The sequence below is a fragment of the Apium graveolens genome, chromosome 4 (genome assembly GCF_009905375.1).
Source record: "Apium graveolens cultivar Ventura chromosome 4, ASM990537v1, whole genome shotgun sequence".
Lineage (NCBI taxonomy): Eukaryota > Viridiplantae > Streptophyta > Magnoliopsida > Apiales > Apiaceae > Apium > Apium graveolens.
The window spans coordinates 169,661,209-169,684,523 of record NC_133650.1 but is presented as its reverse complement, the minus strand read 5'-3'; the positions used below and the strand labels follow the sequence as shown (position 1 = coordinate 169,684,523).

Sequence of the window (23,315 nt, the reverse complement as noted above, 5' to 3'; positions counted from 1 at the left end):
TAGGAAGCATTCCTGGTGGTCGATTCAATAAGGCATTAGCAATTTGCCTTATTTGGTTCTCCAGAGTCATGATAGAAACAGCCTGGCTTTGGCATATAAGAGCCTGGTTTTTGCACATAAGCCGCAACTCCTCCAATTCAGATTTTTCATTCGAAGATAGACATGCACCAAAAGTTTGTTGTTTTGTTGTAATTTGTTGCTGAAAACCAGGAGGGTTGAATAGCTTATTTCCAAACTGCTAGAACGGCTATTGCATCGTATTCTGATTGTTGCTCCAGCTGAAGTTAGGATGATTCCAGTTTTCAGGATGATTAGTGTCTGGAACTGGTTGCTGCGATCTCTGAAAGTTGCTCACAAACTAAGCTGAGTCACTAGATATAGTGCATTGCTCCGTCACATACGGACCTGCACACAGCTCACAAACACTAATTATCTGCTTAATACCATAGTTAGCCAGAGAATTGATCTTCATAGACAACGCCTTAAGTTGAGCAGTGATAGTCAAAGGTGTATCCACTTTAATAACTCCTGCTACCTTGCCATGTGGCAATCTCTGTGTTGGATACTGATATTCATTAGCAGCCATCAGTTCAATTAGATCATAAGCTTCTTCATAGCTCTTTGCCCATAATGCTCCACCTGATGCTGTATCGAGCATGAGTCTGGACTGTGCTCTCAACCCATTGTAAAAATAATTGGTGATCATCCATTTAGGCATTCCATGACGAGGACACTTCATAAGCATCTCTTTGTATCGCTCCCAAGCTTCACATAGTGATTCTCCCGTTTGCTGCGCAAATTGAGTAATAGCATTCCTGAGTGCAGCTGTCTTCGCCATAGGGAAGAATTTAGTAAGAAAATTCTGAGTAAGATCTTCCCAAGTAGTAATTGAACCAGCTGGTAGAGATTGAATGTCATTGATCTTGGGTTAAGAAAAATCCATCAAGGCTTTCGTTCGTGCTGCTGGATCTCCCATTATACTGAGTCCTGAAACACAAACAAATAAACCGTGAGAGTAAAAGAATCTGAGTCAGTGAACTTTAACAACCACTGATGACAAGCACATAAACTAAAAATTAACACAGAGTCCCCGGTAGCGGCGCCAAAAACTTGTTAGGGCGAAAACATGCGCTAAAATTCACGTAAGTATACGCGTTCGCAAGTAGTATAAGATATAAATCAGATTCGTTCCCACAGAGACTGGTTTAGATCAAGTTCAATTTATGCACCTATGCAACAATGTATGGTTATCGCTCAATGCTAAGACAAATAACAAATTGGGTTTTGATTAAACTAAAAGATTAAACTAACAATTATAACTAAGAGAACAAGAATGGTTGAATTAATATATATGACAAACATGGGATTCTAACTTCATTAAATACTTCATTCAATAGCCTTATTGTTCTTAACCTTAGCATGTAATGGTGATGACACTAATCAGATAACACGAAACTAGTAAACGCCAACTTTTGTTGTACGAATACCCTACTACCAAGCATCCACAAAAGAGATAGAAGTTGAATAGACACCAATTATGCTCAGTCCTTATATGTCTATAAGAATTGAAAACATAACGGTTTAATGCGCAAGTTATCTATCGTGATTACATAGGGCAAGTAAGATGGTTAAAATTACCTACGAATCATGCATAACAAATACATGAACCTATGCTAGCATGGCAAGTTCTAAACCTATATATTCATTGTCGCTTCAATAGAGATTAACACACTATCTTATATGTTAGCTACGCATATAAGACGAATAAGCACAACCAATACTAGGATATCAATCAATCACCACACACCAAGATATCAAAAAAAATTAATTTTTGAAATCCATAAGTAAATCCGTTAGAATCCCATGATAATGATTAGCCCATAATTGAACTCATCGTCATTATGGGTTCCAATGAAAGCATGGTATAAAACAAGGTCTTAATAAACTGAATAATAATCAAAGTACGAATAAAAAAAGTCAAGGTTCAACAAGAATGAAAACGAGCATCCAAAGTTACAACTATTTTTAAAGAATCACAAGTAGAAAACAAGATCTTCTTTTTCGGAGTTGTTTTGTGCTTCTAGGTCTTCTCCTTGATCTCCCAATCTTCCTTGATGATGAAAACCCTTTTTTTAAGTATATATAAAACCCTAGTGGACCTGTAAACTTAAAATTATCAAATTCCACTCAAAAAAGGCTTTTTCACCGAAATCAGCGAAATCAACCACGCATCAGCATATGGTCTCGTGCGGGTCTGACGCGGCCGTATGTCGGCATGCGGTCGCGTGCACTTCTGACGCGGCCGTGTGGGTGGCTTCTGGAAAATTATGATGAATCTTATTTTGGCCATAACTTGAGTTCTACTCGTCAGAATTAGGCGATTCAACTGCCCACACGAAGCTAACGAGATTCTCTACAACTTGACAATGGCCTTGGCTTCCAAATCTGATTACTTTTCATCATATTTCCTTTAAGAGATCCTTTCTTCATTTAACAGATACCTGAAATGCAATAACACAAAAACACATCAAAATACCAACAACTTGAGTCCAAAACACCAATTTAAGCTTGTAATAAAGCATTCCAAATGGATATAAAATCCATTTATCAGCACTATGGGTTTTATACCCTTTGCATCCATAGTTACGAGGTTGTGTGCGGCAGTTCGTGTTCGTTGGGTCGCACATGAGCAGCTTCAGCTCCCTAGTTCTGCCATTGATAGTTCCATTATATTGCACATGGTGGAGTGGTATGGTGGTAAGCCTGATCCTAAGGGGCTTGGTTATTCGTTTGATATGCTTCCAGGCAAGCATCCTACTGATCAGTATTATGTTGGTGGTTTAAAGAAAGCCCGTGAAGCAGGTTGGAGAGCTCAGTTGGGTAAAGAGATAGAGTCGTCTCAGTTACAGGAACAATCGAAGAAGGGCAATTCGCGGTACAGGCATCTGGCTAGGAGGATGGATACGATGCATGACATCCACAATATGTTTGCACGTGATCTCACCCAGGCATTGGGGACAGCTTTTCGAGCCACCAGTGTTGACATTTATTGGCCAGTTTTTTGTGAGGATCCCGTGTATCCACCTCCAAACACACCTGACACTGCACCCGTTGAAGGTGAGGAGCCTGATTCTGATGAGGTATGCTTGAATTCCTTACTATTACCTTCACTGAGGACAGTGAATATTTTAAGTTTGGGGGTAGTAGTTGAAGGAATATGTTTTGTGTGAGTTGTATATAGTTTGCATATTCATGATAGTTTAGTTCATATAGTGCATATTTTTCCATGTAGTTTTTTAATTTTTTTTTGGTAGTTTTTATGTTAGTTTGTTCAAATAGTTCATGCATTTGCATTATAACATCATCCCTTAGATGATTTTTCTAATTAATTTGTGATATTGATGCTAGTGTAGCGATGTTGTATTTAGTGATGTTAAGCCTTATTGAATTAATTTTCTTGCTAGAGACACTTGTATTTCACTAAGTCTTATAGGTTTCTTAAGTGCTAGATCATGATCATGGTTTGTTTATTTATCGAGGTTTAATCGCTTGATTATATTTAAAATTTAGGATATTCTTTTAATAATAAAATAACATGGATTTTTAGAAATTGGAGAAAAATTGGATTTCATTGCTAGTTGTTGTGGCTAGGTGTCAAATGGCTAGTAGCCGGCTCATATTTATATGAGTAGTCTAGGGTTGAATGAGATGGAGCGAAACACACTCGTTCAGAAAGAGAAAAGAAAAAAAAAGAGAAAAAAAAGAAAAAAAAAGAATAAGTGTTATGTACAATTGATCACGAGTGGGCTCTTTAGTACTCGAGTTATTAAGTTTTTAGGGGACTTTGTGCCTAGTGACCTAAGGCTTTTATATTCTGGGATCCGCTAACCTAACGCTCACTACATGGGTACTATTGTATAAGTCTTTTGTGGACCTCACTCATTACACGATCAAATAAACATATGTGTGATGTTTTGTTTAAATAAAAGCATGAATCCATATAAAACTCCAATATAAGAATTGAAGTGTTACAAGTTATTTTGAGTCTAGCTTTTTATTTTATTTATAGCCTTGCAATTGCCTTGTTGAGTAGTGAGTCATGATTATTGATCTAGTTGCGATAGTATATCTGTAAGCATTTGCACACACGCACGTCTCTAGTTTGTAAATTGATTTGTATGATTTGATTGATCTTTATGCGAGTAACTGCATTTGTTGAGATGTTGCTCGTTGATTGGTTTAGTTATTCTATAGGGATCGTTGTATTCATATTAGTTGCATTCATGTATTTTTGTGTCTTGTTCTTTGAGTCTGTTTATGCTTGAGGACAAGCATCGATTCAAGTTTGGGGGTATGTTGAGTGGCATTTATGACACTTTATAATGCTCTATTAAGCTTTGAATTGATGCGTTTGTACTCAAGTTGTTAAGTGTTTTAACGTGTTTTCTAGTGTTTTTGCATTTCAGGCATTATCTAGGTAATCAGGTGAATTAGCATTGTTTTTGTGCTAATTTGGTGTCAAGGTGGTGTTGGAATAAAAGCTCGTGGAAAGCCGACTCGAAGCAGCAAAGAAAATCAGAAATCTGAAGTTTTTTCCAGAGGTACGGCGTGCCCGCGCTGGTCAAGCGCGCGGCCGCGCCAGGATGTCAGAAAGGCAGCGTGCCCGCGCTATGATAACACGCGGCCACGCCAGTGCGAATTCAAAGATTCTTGATTCTATTATAATTACAATTGGAGGACTTCTGGATTGAATGAGGCTACTATATATATTTAAATAAAGGATGTTTTCAAGGGAGAGACGTATCAGAGCATAAGGAGAGCCGTAAAAAGACCGTTTTAGCACGGATTCAACGAAGACGAAGAATATCTTATTTTTACTTGTGAATCTTTGTTCTAAGTTGTAACTTGGATGCTAGTTTTCTAACTTGTGGACCCTACTCTTGTTTCGTACTTGGTTTTGTTATTTAAGTATAAAGACTACGTTTATTATACCATGCTTTCATCGGAACCCACGTTGATGATGAGTCCAATTATGGGCTAATTGTTATCGTGGGGTTCTAACGGATTTATTTAGGTATTCCTTTAGTTAATTTGTTTCGATGCCTTAGTGTGTGGTGATTGTATGATAACCTAGTATTGGTTGTGCATATTCGTCTTACGAGCATCGCGAACTTATAAGATAGTGTGTTAATCTTTAATGAAGCGACAGTGAATTGAAGGATTTAGAACTTGCCATGCTAGCATAGGTACATGTATTTGTCATGCATGATTTGTGGGTAATTTTAACCATCTTACTTGCCCTGTGTAATCATGACAGATAACTTGTGCTTTAAAGCTTTATGTTGTTAAATTCTATAGACATGTAGGGTCTCAATATAATTGGTGTTTATTCAGCTTCCATCTCTTTTGTGGATGTCTGATAGTATGTTATTCGTGCAACGAAAGGTTGTATTTAGCAGTTCGGTGTTATCTGATTAGTGTCATCACCATTGCATGCTATGTTTAAGAATAATAAGGCTATTGAATGAAGTATTTAATGAAGTTAGAATCCCATGTTTGTCTCATATAATATAAAACCCTCTTTACTCTCTTAGTTATAATTGTTAGTTTAATTCATAGTATAAACAACCTTAATTTGTTATTGTCTTAGCGTTGAATAATAACCATACATTGTTGCTTAAGTGTATAAATTAATTAGTTAACCAAAGCCAGTCTCTGTGGGAATGAATCTGATTTATATCTTATACTACTTGCAAATGTGTATACTTGCATGAATTATTAGCGTGTGTTTCGCCCTAACAACAGGTTCTCCCCATAGAGGACATGGATGTCTGTGAGAATGAAGAACTTCGGGGGAAGCCAGTTGAGGACTTGGTCCCAATTTCCTTAGACTCCTTAGACCTGGATAAGGTCACATACATTGGAACGTCTTTGGACGCACCCCTGAAGGGTCGACTGATTAAGTTCTTGCAAGAAAATATTGAGTGGCATTTATGACACTTTATAACGCTTCGTAAAGTTTTGAATTGTTATTTTGTACTCGAGTTGTGTGTATTTTTAACGTGTTTTGTAGTGTTTTTGCATTTCAGGCATTTAATAGGAATACAGGTGAATTAACATTATTTTGATGCTAATATGGTGTTAGGATGGTGTCTAGAATAAAAGTTCATGAAAAGACCAACTCAAATCAGCAAAAAATAAAGAAGTCAGAAAATTATCCAAAGAGTCAGCGCGCCCGCGCTAGTCAAGCGCGCGCCCGCGCCAGGTCGAGATAAAAGAATCCTGATTCTCTTGTGATCCTGATTGATGGACTTCTACTCTGCATGGTCTGCTATATATACATAACTTAAGGTCATTTTTCATAACGAGACGTACCAGAGCTTAAGGAGAAGGCGTAAGATGACCGCAGAGCACAATTCAACCAAGGTGAAGGAGATCTGGTTTATACTTGTGATTATTTGTTTTAAGTTGTAACTTTGGATGCTAGTTTTCTTATTCCTGAACCTATACTCTTGTTTTGTACTTGGTTTATTATTTATTCAGTATAAAGACTACGTTTATTATACCATGCTTTCATCGGAACCCACGTTGATGATGAGTCCGATTATGGGCTAATCGTTATCGTGAGGTTCTAACGGATTTATTTATGGATTTCTTTAGTTAATTTATTTCGATGCCTTAGTGTGTGGTGATTGTATGTTAACCTAGTATTGGTTATGCTTATTCGTCTTATAAGTGTCGCGAACTTATAAGATAGTGTGTTAATCTTTAATGAAGCGAAAGTGAATTTAAGGGTTTAGAACTTGTCATGCTAGCATGGGTTCATATATTTGTTATGCATGATTCGTAGGTAATTTTAACCATCTTACTTGCCCTATGTAATCACGATAGATAACTTGTACATTAAACCGTTATGTTGTCAAATTCTATAGAGATATAGGGTCTCAATATAATTGGTGTCTATTCAGCTTCTATCTCTTTTGTGGATGTCTGGTAGTATGGTATTCGTACAACGAAAGTTGGCATTTATCAGTTTCATGTTATCTGATTAGTGTCATCACCATTACATGCTAAGGTTAAGAACGAAAAGGCTATTGAGTGAAGTATTTAATGAAGTTAGAATCCCATATTTGTGTCATACAGTATTCAACTCTCTTTAATCTCTTAGTTAATGTTCTTTAGTATAATTTCTTAGTTAATCTTAGTTATAAACAATCTCAATTTGTTATTCGTCTTAGCATTGGATAATAACCATACCATTGTTGCATAATTACATTGATTGAAATCAACCTAAACCAGTCCATGTGGGAACGAACTAGAATTTATTCTATATTACTTGCGATCGCGTATACTTGCGTGAATATTAGCGCGTGTTCTAGCTCTAACAGAGAACAATAATGTATTTGCTTTTATAACAGCTGACATGCGTGGAATTGACCATGACCTTATAACTCACAAGTTGAATGTCGATCCAACTCAAAAGGCTATCAAGTAAAAAAAGATAACTTATATATTAGTGTTTGTGCCGTAGAGACAATACTATAATATTTTGGTTTAAGACATTTGAATTACTAATGTTTATGTTCTATCGATTATTCCTTTAATAATTTATTATGTCTTAATTTATCATGATATAAATGTTAGATTAATGAATATCTTTGGAATATCATATGAATTTTATATCTCTAAGTATGTGACTTATAAACGAGATTATGAGAATATTATCAATATTCCTAAAGGTCCCTAGTCGAGTATTATTATTAAGGGACAATAATAATGCATTAAGACTGGTATGTTTGTTGATTGATGATCACAACTCATTGATCATAGGTATAGTGATATTAAAGTAAAAAACACAGACAAATGTAAATGTACATGGTGCTGGACAGACCCAGTATGAGATTCTACATGTCTGTTGTGTCATAAGTAATTCTCACAGTGATAATGATGTAATGGTTGTTAGACTTGAAATCATTATATTTTTATGCGATAATTACTGTATTTTGAGTACATTAAAAGTTACCTTTAACCGGGTAACGATAAAAGTAAATTTCAGGTATATTATGAATCGTATGAGAAATATGAATGATCTAGAAAGGATTTAACCCTCCTAATTTTAGGAGTGATATTGTTGGCCTCTTGTGTGAGCTAGACTATGAAATGCGTGGTCGCGCTCAAATATTGATTTGATGTGATAGTCTACTCATTGATTAAGAAAACCTGGATTAAACTATGATGAGGATGACACATTACATGCCTCTAGTTTAATCTATAATATATAGTTAAAGAGATTATATTACATTATACATTATTAACGAAAGGTTTAATCGATCACCCATTTAATTATTATTACTTGGATAGTGATGATGTATAACTAGCTGCCGCTCATTATTTACGATTTTATTTTAGATTTAAAATTCGTTGCCAACCACTACAACAAATCTTACATTTATCTGCCAATAATTTAGTTACAATTACATATTAGTAGATAAAGACTAAGTTTCATTTATCATTATATAATTGTAACAATTTTTGGTAGCTAAATGTCGACGTAATGGAAGTTGTTATAAACTTTAACCTCTGGAACCACGTACATGTTGAGGTGTTCCAATTACTTTAAAGTTTGAGCCGCAGTTATTTCCCTCCATATTAAATTTAATTTTCTAATAGTATTGTTTTTATTATAGTAGCTGTTGCGACCCCTAAATAAGATACCGTATAGGACTAATATATTTTATTTTATTTATCTCTAAAAAGAATAGAGAAATACTTTTTATGATTTTATAGTAAACTAGAAGATAACAAATTTGAAATGTTACAAATAAATTATGGAAGTGCATTAAACTAAAAACGATTTCATCAAACTAGTGAATTTTTTTAAAATACAATTACATATTATATGACATAAGTTAGTTCTTACATTTTCCAGTATGAATTTAAACTTTAGTATTTTTTAAATATTTTTAAAAATATGAATATTGTTAGACAACCATCTAAAAGTGTGTGATTGTTAATATGATGCAAACAGAGGAGTAGTATTTGGGTACAAAACTAACTGCAACAACTTTTCTAATGAGATACCAATACGGTTTCGTAGGTATTCTCTAGCTTATCCGGTAAGTATTCGAATTTCAATTTACACTAATAATCCTATTGATTCTAATTATGACTGGTGTTGTATGTAAGGTTGTCAAACAGATAATTCGGATACGGATCTGCCTATATCCGTATTTGAATCCGAATCCGAAAATTGGTATCCGTATCCGTATTCGAATTCGAAAATATTTAAGGAATAATATCTGAATCCGGATCCGACGGATACTGTTCGGATACAGATAATATCCGGATCTGAATTCGATTTTTAATCAGATTTTTTATTTTTATATTAAAAATTCAAAAAAATTGAAAAAATACAGTAAAAATTAAAATTTCATTTTTAGAAATTAAAATAAGAGTTAAAGCGATTTAATCCCATTTTAATTTATTTAAAAAATTAAATTTTATTTATCTTTTCAATATATTTGTTATATTTAAATTGTTGAACCCAAATAATTTTTTATATACGTCAACATTGTTTACAATTATATAAAATTTGTGTAATCATATTATTTAATATATATATGTGTGTGTGTATCTATATACACATACATACACTATAAATTTAATATAATAAATTTTAAATTATATATAAATATTTAAATATAATATATTTATTCAGATTCAGATATTATCGGATACGAATATGCCTATATCCGCATCCGTATCCGCAATTGTCGGATTCGAATATGGATAATATCCGCTTTGTTTTAAATACGGATAATATCTACTTTATTTCGGATACTAATGCGGATTTTTCGGACGAATATCAGATTTTTCGGATTTTTTGACAGCCCTAGATGTATGGAGTCTGCCACTCGAAATAAATTATTAAAACATGATTAAAAAGTTAAAATTGTTATTAAAGAAATAAAATTTAATCTATCTAATACTAAACTATATAATAATTGGTATTTGTAAAATATACAACAATTATACATACCCCGAAATGGATGTCAAGTTCCTTTCTAAATGACACGTGATAGTTTTTCATTCGCTAGACTCATATATATGTACCACAAGTTTATTTTCATTTAAATTCTAGCAATTCTCGTCATTATAATTTGGTTCAATCTCCATTTTGATTATTTCTTATAATTACCATAGTCAAATTATCTAATCTGTAAGATACTATTATTAAAAAAATGTAGTACGAGACTCTCAAGTTCAGATTCTGTCAAATATAAATATTTTATAATTATTTATCAAATTACAACTAAGTTTTGAAGTTGGAATAGAGCCAACAACAAATATTTATATTATTATTTAAAAATTTAAAAATTACATTGATGATTTTTAAAATGTTAATCATAAACTATTTTACAAATATTTTAAGGGAAATTATCAAAAATATAAATATTTCTACTTTTTTTAACAATTTTCACTATATAATGAAAATTATTGACAAAAATGCGATGCAACCAAAATCAACTATACATGCAACTAGTTGGATGGAGTTTTTTGATTAAGTTACACAATTGTTTTTGTTGCATTTTACGTTACATCTAACTGTAACGAGTTACAAAAGCCGTTGTATTTGCATTTATTTACATCTAATTGCAGAAAAATTGTATTTTTTAAAAGAAATTTAAAATAATGAATTTTAAAATTTTAAAAATTTAAAAATAAATCTTTTTTGCATTTTTTGAAAAAACGGGGTAGCAATTTTGCAAAAGCATTTTTGAACTTTGAATTTTTCAGAAAAAGCCCTTTTATAAGTAGTACTGATCCCAATAAATGTTATAAATACTTTATCTATGAATAGTCTTGTGTTTGGTTTTTCTAAAATTCTTCGAGTTAACCGATTAATTCTATATGCCCAATCGATTCAATTTTTTACATTAGATTAATCATTATAAATATTTCTTTATTGGTGTATATATATAATACGTTATTAAAATTAAATTTACTATATTCAAATATAAAGAGGTATAAAATTTGTGTCGCATGTTAAATATACTATTACCTCCGTCCCTAATTACTTGTCCACTTTGACTTTTATGCGATTTTTAAGGCGCGTTCAAGGAAAAACTCGGTTAATTATTTTTCAAAATATTTTTGTTAATAAAAATCTGATTCTTAAACTACAATTTAGAAAAAGAAAATTTCAAAAAAAAATCAAAAAAAAATTATACGATTTATGCACTTTAAATTACGTGAAAAAATTAAACTGGACAAATAAAGTTGACGGTAAAAATATATGCTATAAAAGCTCTACAGACGACTAAAGAGATAATGAAAACTTTTGGAATTAAGTGGCTTAATTAAGGATCTGTTTGATATTGCTGTTGCACACAACTACATCAGTTTTTTGCTAAAAAACTGTCAGAAAGGTGTTTAGTAAATTTTAAAAACTGCTGTCTGGAAAAGTGTTTTTGGTCTAAAAGCTGTTGTTAGCAAAAACATGTCCCCCATGCTTTTTGAAAAAAATATGTTCTCAGCTTTTGCAGGAAGTAGCTATCAGTTTCATCATCAAACCTTCTCAAAAATATTATTTTTATATATTATATTTCAAAATATGCATGATTAAAAAAAATTACCAAACAGTCGTCTAATTTTCCTGACAGCACTTTTTCTCACAACACAGCAGTTTTCAACAGCACTCCCAAACGGAGCCTTAAGCGCCTAAAATTCCCCCTAATTTTAAACCTTTTTCAAACTGGATAGTGTTACAAAAAACCACTACATTCACGTAATCTTTATCAAAAAGTGAAAACTAACCCGTAGCGTAATGCTATCCATTCTTTACCTGCAAGACCTCCTCTACAATAACTTGCCATTGTAATATCTACATAGCTTCGATAATTTTTTGGATGGTACTCTCTTCAAGTACATCTTTTCATAATTGATACCATGCGTAAACACATTTCAGTGCTCTTTTAATTAATGTGGCAAGGACCAATCTTTCTTACCGAACTTATCTTATGTCCAATTTGTAGTTTGTCGCGGGTTGACTATACAATGGTCGATTATTAAAAAGGCTGTGAAGGCTATGAAGGTTAGTGACAAATGCCTCTCTTTATTTTTAATATTTTACTGGATGCTTTACCTAGACACCTTTCTCATATCAATAAATGCCTATCAATTATTTGATGAATTACCTATCTATGAATCATGCTTAATCTTTTTAAACACAGGCATGTGCTTAATCCTTTTAACACTGGCGTAGAACTATATATTCATTAAACTTTTATTGTTCAATTTTTTTCAAGGAAAGGTGAGAAAGGATCAAAAGTTGTGGTCGATATGATAAGAATTATCATTTAAGTTCAAGTTCCACGTGCATTTTGGAGTCGAAGAGGACAAAAAATTGGGGGAAAGATGATAATGGTCAAGAACTATATGCTTTCGTTGTTGCGGTTCTTCTGGACCTTATCACCTTTGTTTAATAATATGAATGAATGATTTTTAGTTGGTATTGTGTTGTTTTAGACAAGTCCAATGCAAGATGCAAAATTGCTATAGTTATTGCTATAATTTGACACCAAAAAGTGTCGTTTGATGCTAAATTAAAACTTTAACTCCAATGCTAGATGCATATTGAAACCAAATATTTCCTAATTTACCTAAATTTGTCACTTTCCCCTAAGTTTCATTTAAAGCACAATAACATTCATCTCATTTGTAGTAGTTTGATGATGTGGCTAGATGCATAAATGCATCATTGGTTTCAAATTTAGAACTAAAGATGCATATATGCATATTTGCATCCAAGTATAGAACTTCTTTGGAGTTGAAATTTTTGACATTTGATTTCAAATTATAGAAATTGCACCACTTATAGCATTGCATTGGACTTGCTCTTACCTGTTAGACACCGTGGTAGCTAGAAGTGGCAGTCAATAAACATCTCATGTGTTAACTATTAGGGGTGTTCGCGGTGCGGTGTAGTGGGGTTTGGACCAAAACTGCAAACCAAACCGCAGGTGTGGTTTATCCAAATTCCCAAACCGCAACTGCACCGCGTAAATCTTAAACTGCGCAAACCACACCACGAAAATGCGGTGTGGTGCGGTGCAGTTTAAGCGGTTTGAGCGGTTTAAACTATTTTAGAAAATAATAAATATTAGTGCGAGCGGTTTACAATTTTCAATATATCAATAAATGAATTAATAAATAAGTTTCAAGTTAATAGTATTACTTCAAAATACAATTTTAGTAAATCTGAAACATGAACTACAATTTCTATTTTTTTTGCGTACATTAGATAAAATTTCAATTATCTTAGTCATTAACAAAAAAAACAATAAACGGTAACATCCAACCATCCACTACAAGCTGCAACATTCCTACATAAATGTTTATTATATATATTTATTTATATTATAAAGGGACAATAATATTATATATATTTATTTAGTATAAAGTTATAATTTATATATATATATATATATATTATACTAATATGCGGTGCGGTGCAGTTTGAACCACGAGAGCAAAGTCCCAGACCGCAAACTGCACCGCACCGCGTGGTTTGACAAAAATGCAAACCATGACCGCATCACGAAAAGTTTAAACCACGTGGAGTGCTGCGGGGCAGTGCGGGGCAGTGCGGGATCCAACCATAAGAAGCTGCCTGGCCCAATTGAAAAGAATTAGATGGCTCGAGTACAATGTGCCATGTAAACTGTCACATAGCTTGTCTATGAGATGCTATGTAGTGTGTCCACGTGGATATCCTAGTCACCTAACAACTTACACATAAGCGGCTGACTTAAAACTTGGTGGGGTCCATATCTTAAATTACCTGCCAATCTAAATAAATGTAGGTGAAGATCTTTCTTTACTAACTTTTATTTGCCAACGGCTACCAATCTTATATTGGTAGATAAAACCATTTAGTAACCAATAGAGTAGTTTTACCTACATTTAAAATTCGTAGGTAAAGGCCAAATTTCTTGTAGTGAACGTAATAATAACCTATAGGGTCACACATAAAGAATACTTGAAGGAGTAGTTAATTTAAATTAGATTTAAATTAAATGAAAGTAATTTGAATTATTTATAATATTAATTAAGTATGACTTAATTTATTAGATTAATAATGATATTCGAATTAACAAATATTAATTCTGAAATTTTGTTGTTAAATATTTAAGTGAGACTTAATTATAATAAAAATAGGATTTTCGAATTAATAATAACTCCTAATTAGTTAAGAGTTAGAATTCGTTTTTCTACTCTCTATATAATCTCACTTGAGGCTGATTTTATACGGAAGACTTTTATTAAAAACCCTAGCCACTGAGCGAGAAGATGGAGTGAGTAAGAAGAAACGACTTTGTTCTAGTACACATTCAATCCTTGAGTTTAAGCATTCGTGTGGATACCAATAGAGCGTAGATCGTGAGAGCGGGATGTGTGGTGATTGAACAAGTTTTGGATCTCCATTAGTCAAATGATTTGTAAAGCTTTTTAAGGTAAACAATCTGATCTATAAATTAAATATCTGTTTTTTGTATGGATCATGCGGTGGGTTTCAAATATTCTGATTTTTCACATTTTTAATTATAGTTTCCGTTGCATTTTATACCTCGAAACCATTCAATGGTATCATATCTACTTGCGAAAAGTGTTTAATTCGTTTATGTGTTTACTGGTTTTACGATGATAGCATGTATACAATCTTCCATGATTGTTATGTATGCGATTTTATATGTTTTGCATGTTGTTATGTTTATATATATATATATATGTATGTATGTATATATTTTGAATATATGATATTCATGATTATATAATCTGTATATATACTCATATATATATGATACTTTTTTGTTCTTATTATGAGAATCGTATTTGATACGATTCTGAATCAGATACTGCAGATTTGCTGAAATCTGGGTTTGGTGTCCGATTTTCGCAACCGAGTACCTTTTTGGAAAGGAAAACGTGCGTCTGAACAAATTTGATAAAAGAAGCCATTAGCGGCTCATCTATAAGGCGTTTGACGTCGTTTAGGTCCGGTAATCTGAGATTTAATGTTATCATATTTAATTTTAAATTTTCTAAATTTTTCCATATTTGATTTTTATAATTAGATCATGATGGATATAATATGTTAAGATCAGATCATGTGTTCTAACATGTTCTTATGTGTTAACTGAGCATGGTGGATAGTTATGGCTTAAGACCTTAGGTTAATGGTTTTGTTTTTTTAAATACGGTTTGCATGTCATTTGATCTTGTAATTATTAAATATCGAATGTAAGTCGAGTTCTTCTTGTAAGTCCATTAGATTATCTTTTATATTACTTGAATGTAATGTATATTAAGACTTAAAGATCAAAGAAGGGCATTTCAATGGAGGCAATCCAATGAAGCAATACAATGAGGTAACTTAAGAAAATAAGACATATAATAGTTAGATTGTATTTATTTACCACCGTAGATTGACCTAGATCTTCATCATTAGCTTGATGTAGAGCACATTGGATGAAATCCATAACCAACCACGTTTACTTTATTTCACTTTACATAAATATGCTCGTATGATGAATGTATGTGCAGAGTAGTTTAATGATGCGTGCTTAATTAGATTATGGGTGCATGTATTAGATACGACATTCATGCCAAACTTGCTAAACAAGATAAAATCTGTAACGATTCAAGATTTTAAAATGAACAAATGATTATGTGATTCTCGTGTTTATGAAACACCGAATAAAATATGAATTTTCTTTATTTCTAACATGGGCCGATTTTGTCAAAAGCGGGTTCATTGAACTTGTAATGTTGTGGGTTTTAAGCGAGACCGTTGTGACTCCCTTACTACCTGAAATCAAACCATTGATGCATACTGATTTAAAGTATTTTATTCAAGGAAAATTGGGAATCTCTTTATGATGGGATCATGATCGTTTTAAAATTAACAAAACCCTAAAGTTAATATTAAGTTGATCAAAGGCCTTCCAATGAGTCCAATGCATTAACCCGTAGATTATTAAATGAAATTGATGATATCAGAATTTAGTTATCAGATTTTGCCAGTAGAGTTTGCTACTGGAAGTTATCAGAGTTTATGAAGACTGTCAGTATTTGACAGATCAGAGTTTGTCTATCAGCATTTGTCAAAACTGATTTCTAGGAAGTAATTGATCTTATTTAGAATACTTTGATTTGTAGAGATATGTCAGTATATGACTTTAATTATTATAGCATGTTAGTCCCTTAACAATATGACAAGAATTACAGAAGGGAGTTTGAATGGAATTCTTGAAACTTTTTCTGAAAATAAAAATGTTCTAACTCGAATATATATATAAGTGTGAATTGATAAGCACAATGCGGAATAGTTACTTAAATGAATCAAAACACAATTAATTAAAAACAAGATTCTTTATAAACTTTCTGGTGGATTTGAATGATTCCACCAGATATATATATATATATATATATATATATATCGAGAGAACCCTGTGTGCAAAATGCTCATAGCTGCTTACAACAATTGAACAACTAAGAATACAGAGAAATGCTGAGGATTCTGCTTACAAATGTTTCTCTGCTTGTTTCTTAGATTGGATAATTTTTTTAATGCTCATAGCTGCTTACAATAATTGAACAACTAAGAATACAGAGAAATGCTGAGGATTCCGCTTACAAATGTTTCTCTGCTTGTTTCTTAGATTGGATAATTTTTTTAGTTGCTACTACTTGGTTTATATATCACCAAGATTATAAAGTAATGAGACAGGATAATAAAACAAAACTATCTAGTCTATTACAATGCAACTTCATTACTCTATTCCAGCATCTTTGAATATCTTCATAATAGCGTGGAAATGGCAATGCTTCTTTGTTCTCGAAAACCCAGTTGAATAGGCTACCACATTCCATTTGCATCCACTCGACGCGTGTGACTGTGTTGTCACTGTCAACAGATCTTTGAATTCTTTATCCGTCGGGTTCATGATCATCCGTCGAGGTATTGATCATTCGTCGAGTTGTTGATCATCCGTCGAATTCATTGTTGTTTATCCGTTGGGCAGCAATCAGGCACTTGACTTCATTTCACTTATGCAGAATTACAAGACATCATCTATGTACAATTAATCAACCTATTATGCATATCTAACTAAAGTTAACATGACTTAAGTACTACTACAGATTCTAAACAATGTGAATGCAGAAATGTGCTATAGACTTATTGTTACATAAGTTACTCACTCGATGGATAATAAGTCATCATCCGTCAGGACTATATTGAGTCATCCGTCGGGACTATAAACCTTATCCGTCGAGTGATACATTATTTCACTAAGTAAAATCTACCAAGATGTTTTGTTCATGAAATCATCAAGTACACAACATTTACACAACAATCTCCTCCAATTTATGTCTACTGGAATTGTAGCCATAAATTAAGAGACACTTGATAATAACAAAACATCTTAAAAATACAACTTTAAAAGAAAGTAGATATTACTGAAAAGTGCTTCAATTAATAAGATGTACAAAGTTTTGCTCACAGTCATTTTCAAGATGCTCCTCTAGCCTGAGTAGATTTATTTACTTCCTTGAAGGTCTGGATCTCTTTCCAAGCTTTCTGTTGTTTTCTTCAATCTGATTTTGGAGCTGTCTGTGGAATTCCAGTTCATCAGATTCTAAGAGATCTAGCTTTTCTTGCATTTCCAAAAGAGTCTCACTGCTAGAGATGCTCAATTGGTCTTCTAATATGAAAAATCTTCTCACTTCTTTGTCATCCATGAACTTCATCATCCAGTAGGGCCTTAGATGCACTATTCTCCCTGTGAAGGGGATAATTAGAGTCTTTGGGAGTGCATCTTTAGCTCTAACACTCCTTAGTTTTTCAATCTTCTTCAGTACCAATCTTCTTGCAGTAACATTGAACCCAAAGTTCTTTTTGAAGGATGAATATACCTTAATCAGTACATCTTGGCTTTCTTGAAGGATCCTGTGAAGTGGCCACTGAATCTCCCTTCATCCTTTGTACTTGAACACTAACCTTTCAGGCAGGTTTCTGTACGCATCAATTCCTCTCACTTCATATAGTTCATCTAGATAGAGGTTTAGATCAGAAAATTATTTGATGTCATACAAGTACATGTAATCTCCCTTACTGACTTTAGATTGATCTTTGACTAGAGATTTGGATTTGAGAGGTGACAGCTTCACTTTCTTGACTGCTCTTGACTTTGTTCTCTTTGGCTTGTTAAGGATTGGCAAATAGAAGTCAGGAATTGGTATGTTCTCCCATTCTACTGGTTCATCCTTAGGCACTATAGGTTCACCATGGATGTTTCTGTAGGGATCCACCACCTTGATATCTTCAAATACCACAGAGGGTTTTGATGCTTGAGTTGTGGTTGGAGTGGATTCCTTGGGAAACTGATCCTCCAATTCCTTATCAACCATGTCCAGTTTCCTTTTAGTTCTTTTAGCCAATTCCTTGATTCTTGGAGCTTTCTTCTATTGTTCAACTTGCTTCTTTGGATCTTGTGATTCAGTGATTTCAGATGGCTGAGCAGAAGTTTGTTGTGATGAATTTATAGCATGTAACTTGGCCAAGATAGCAATTTGCTCTTTCTTTTGTTTAGCCTTTTTGGCATCTAGAACAGCTTGCTTCTTTTCCTTTTTCAATCTAGCCTTTTCTTCTCTCTTTGCTTGAGCAAATTGAGGATGTCCAGCCACCACACAAGTTTCTTTCCCATTCCTGAAAACTTTAGCAATTCTCTTTTTCAAAGCTGAGTCAGCTGGATCTTTGTAGAAAGCAATTGACCTTGACATAAGCTTCTTTTCATCAGGCTTAGGTGTCTCATACACAGTATCCAAGGAGTTCTTCAATGATGATTTTGAGTAGTTTACCCTTGGTTTTAGAATTGTTTCATCCTTTAGAGATTTTATGCAAGAAGACTGTCCTCTTTCCAGATAGTTCATGCTCATCTCATTCACACTAATTTGCTTGACTTGAGAGTGATGGATGGCTGACTTAACTGGTTCCTTGACAAGTTCAAACTTCTTTTGTATATTCTCATCAATCTTCTCCCAGTTGAGTGGACTCAACTGCTTCTTTTCAGCTGCTCTAAAGTTGGCTGCTGCTGCATTTATCTGATCTATGATGTTTGTAGCTGGTGGCTTTGAGATAGTAATTGAAGGCACAATTACTTTACTAATATGAATTTGAAGCTTCTCCCCCTCACTTGATCCTTTCTCCCCCTTTTTGTTATCATCAAGTTGAGTAGAGGAGGAGGTTTGAGCAGCCACCAATTTTTGAAGTAGATCTGTCTGTTGGGCTTGATGAAGATGGATGGCTATTAAAGATGCTTCCATGGTTGACATTATTGTATCCAAGGCATCTATCTTGGTGGCAAGATCAGAATTTTTTCTTAATTGCCTTTTGATATCAAGCATTGTAGCTTCTGGAAGTTTAGAATCTAGCTTGTCTGAAATGGCCTTCTTCATCTCCTCAATATCACTCTTCATGGTGTTTACACCCCTAGCATGCTGGAAGCCCTGGATTTGTTGAAGTTGCAAGGAGGCTAGATGTGCCTGAAGGAGCTTCTTGATACTGGCATTAGTAGTGGTTTGAAGAACAGTGTTTGTCGGATTGATTAGCTGGATCAGGGTGGTCTTGAAGTAGTGCTCATCACAGTGCTTTGAGAATGCCCATGATGGCATACCTGATCTTGAACTTGAGCCTACTTCTCCCCCTATGTCCATTGCCTCATCTTCACTATCCCCACTCCCATCACCAAAGAAATCAGCTGAACCGCCAGTCTCATAGTCCACATCACCAGCAGTAGAAGGAAAATATGTGATGGCATCCTTAGCTCTCATCATAGACTGTGTGGTAAGCACCAAATTCAACATCCTTTCTGCATTGTCATTGCCCTGTTCGGCTAGAAGTTGATAAGCTGGAACAGGGTGAGTAAATGCCTCAGCATCGAGGGAAGTGGAATCTATAACAGCTTTAGGATGCTGAGATAGTCCTTCCCTGTCTGCATCCTGGACATTCATTGACTTACTAGCAATGACATTCATCCTTATAGCTCCAGTACCTGCATTTCTCTCATTTTCTCTCTTTTGTTGCATCAAGGTCTCACCCTGGCTCCCCACCCTCACACCCTCACCTTCACCTACTAAGGTAGGGCTCCTCTCACTTTCTTTTTCCAATCCTGAAGAAATGGATTGCATAGTTTCACTCATTTCCTCTCCTTTTTCCTGGGAGCAACCCAGACTCTCACTCAAAATACTCTTCTCTCTCAATCCTAAGAGTGACTGTACAACCACTAAATCTTCTGCACTTGAAATAAATGAAGTTTGAAGCTGTGCGGAGATACTCGACGGATGAGTGATATCCATCGAGTGAGTAGTTTAGCTATCCGACGGATAACTGCTGTTAAGCTTATCCATCTGGATACAATCACTACTCGACGGATGAGCAATATCCTCATCCGTCAAGAGAGTAGAAATGAATGAACTGGGAATAGAAACTATTGTTGACTCTGTGCTGATTGAAGATATTTTGGGCACAGATGATATAACAGTTCCTGAAAGAATTGGCAAGTGAGCCAACAAATCATCTAAAAGATGATGCTCACTTGCACTAGATTTTGGCTTCCCTAACAGAGTTAAAGAGGGATAATCAGGAATTGATATGTTTATCATATCCACATCCAGAGAATTTGTTGGTGAGTTTGGTGTTTGAGGTGCTTCTATAACTAGAGATTTTTGGCTGTAACTCCATATTTATTGGAGCCACATCAAACTGAATTTGTGAAGGTGCAGTGACTGTGTCTGTTGCACCAGTTTGCACTGTGTGTGTACCCTGTGCATCCCCAAGGGTTTTAGATTTCTTCTTTCTGGCATAAGTTTGGGGTGAGCTTGTGTCCCTAACCCTCTTGGCCTCTGCTCTTGGTTGAGAGCTTTGTTCAATAACTACATCCTTTTAGGAGGATGCAGCTAGAAATGAGATTTTATCCTTTTTAAGCACTGCAGTTTGTTGGGAAACTACAGTGTGGCTAGGCTAGGATCCACTCAACTCTCCAACCTTATTCTTGGGATTTCTTTTATGTTCACCCCTTCCCTCACCTATCTTGCCCTCCTTCACACTCCCCTCTTTGGTTTTAGTGGATTTTTCAACTGGCATCTTTTGGGAGATACCAGAGGAGGCTTTCTTTGATTTAGGTTTGAAAATTTTTGCAGTTTTGGTAGCTTGGGTAGGCAACTGTTTGGTCATTGACATAGTTGCCATAGCCACATTAGAATTCAAAGAAATTGTTGAGGTTGGAATAGTGGTAGGGATAGATGAACTTACCTCACTTACCTGAGGTGCTTGCATTACAGGAAAATAGAACAATGGCACATCCTTGTGATGATTGACCCTGTTCAAATCTGCAATGAGCCTTTTCTCTTGAACCCAAAAATCTAGTTTGTTGTTAGGGTTCTCAAGCACAATCTCTTCACATAGGTGGTTAGCTAACATCATAAAGAATCTAGCATAATACACATTTTTACCTCTTTTATTTAACTCTCCTAATTTAAAGCCTAACTCAAACAAGACAAGATCACTGAAATTGTAGAATTTATCTGTAACTAGCATGCAAAGCTTGTTAAGCATTGAGATATTGACTGAATCAAAATTACTGACTTTACCTGAAAAGACCTTTGTCACAACATCACACATAAAACTCCATTCTTTCCTAAGACTCATTCTCCTAATGTCACTTAACTTAGAAGTAGAAAGAGCATAGTTCATGGAATTAAGCATATTGATTATATCAGTGTCAGTGTGTGGTGAGGTCACAGTGTTATCAGGAATTTTAAAACATGCTTTTATAACATCACTATTAATACAGAACTCTTTACCTTTAATGGTGAGTGTGATTGTCTTATTTGTTGAGTTGTAGGTAGAAGTGGTCCACATCTCTTCAACAACTTCACAGAAGATTGTGGGTGATTCCAGCATGGCATAATTGAGCTTGCAATTTTTCACAAAGTCCATCATCTTGTGATAGTCACCAGATTGCTGAATACCCTTGTTTACTAGTACAGTGAAATTGTTCTTCTTATAAATGAATCCAATTTGAGACATAATCTTTACAACAGGTGCCATTGTTAGAGAGCTTGAAGAGAAAGAGAGTAAGAGCTTTGAGAGAGTATGAAATTAGAACAGTTGGATTGAGAATGATAAAAGAAAAGCAATTGAAATGAAATATGCTTTTATACTATCTCAAAAATAACTGTTAAAAGTAATAAAGTAAAATAAAGTAACCAATAGAAATTGCCTAAAATAGCCGTTTAAAAAAATAAACTGTAAAAATTCCATCCATTATCCATCGTGTTATGCTTACAAACTGTAAGTATACTCGATGGATAATGTACAGGGAATTAACGGCTAAGATTAAGACAATTTGACGGATGAGGATAAACGGTTATCCGTCGAGTCATAAAATATTCCAGAAAATAATTGATTTTTATTGGCAAATTGTATACCGACGGATGATCAAACTCGATGGATAAAGATCATCCATCGAGATGTAAATTTTGACTTAGCCAAAATTTCATCCTTTACTGAGAAATCAATTAAATTTCTGGCTACATCTCACCTTGCAAATTAACTCATATAGATTTAAGAATAATTAAGCATACCTAACTCACTTACCAACCTTGAAAAGGTGGATTCATCCAGTGGCTTGGTAAATATATCTACAAGCTGCTTCTCACTTGGAACAAAATGTAGCTCCACAGTACCATTCATTACATGTTCCCTTATGAAATGGTACTTGATCTCTATGTGCTTTGTCCTTGAGTGTTGTACTGGATTTTCAGTTATGGCCATTGCACTTGTGTTATCACAAAAAATAGGAATCCTCTCAACTTGCAAACCATAGTCTAGCAATTGATTTTTCATCCATAATATATGTGCACAGTAACTACCAGCAGCAATATATTCAGCTTCAGCTGTGGATGTAGAAACTGAATTTTGCTTTTTACTGAACTAGGACACAAGCTTGTTTCCTAGAAGTTGACAGGTTCCTGTTGTACTTTTTCTATCAATTCTACAACCTGCATAATCTGTATCTGAATAACCAGTTAGATCAAAACCAGAATCTCTAGGGTACCAAATGCCAAGTTTTGGTGTTCCCTTGAGATATCTGAAAATTCTCTTAATAGCTATTAAGTGAGATTCTCTAGGATCAGCCTGAAATCTAGCACATAAACATGTAGCAAACATTATATCTGGCCTACTAGCT

General features: G+C 34.1%; 1 long non-coding RNA gene and 1 other non-coding gene across 4 annotated transcripts; both read left to right on the top strand.

Annotated features, from left to right (window-relative positions):
• The first annotated feature begins 716 nt into the window (after window positions 1-716).
• On the top strand, window positions 717-823 carry LOC141722143 (small nucleolar RNA R71). The gene has a single exon (XR_012575171.1). It is a non-coding gene; the product is annotated as a small nucleolar RNA R71 (small nucleolar RNA).
• Window positions 824-11,783: 10,960 nt separating this feature from the next.
• Window positions 11,784-12,667, top strand: LOC141716954 (uncharacterized). Of its 3 annotated transcripts, XR_012573461.1 has the most exons (3): window positions 11,784-11,912; window positions 12,036-12,094; window positions 12,314-12,667. It is a non-coding gene; the product is annotated as an uncharacterized LOC141716954 (long non-coding RNA). The 3 variants fall into 3 exon arrangements; XR_012573460.1 differs by having other exon boundaries at window positions 11,799-12,094; XR_012573459.1 differs by having other exon boundaries at window positions 11,799-12,094; window positions 12,309-12,667.
• The last annotated feature ends 10,648 nt before the right edge of the window (window positions 12,668-23,315 follow it).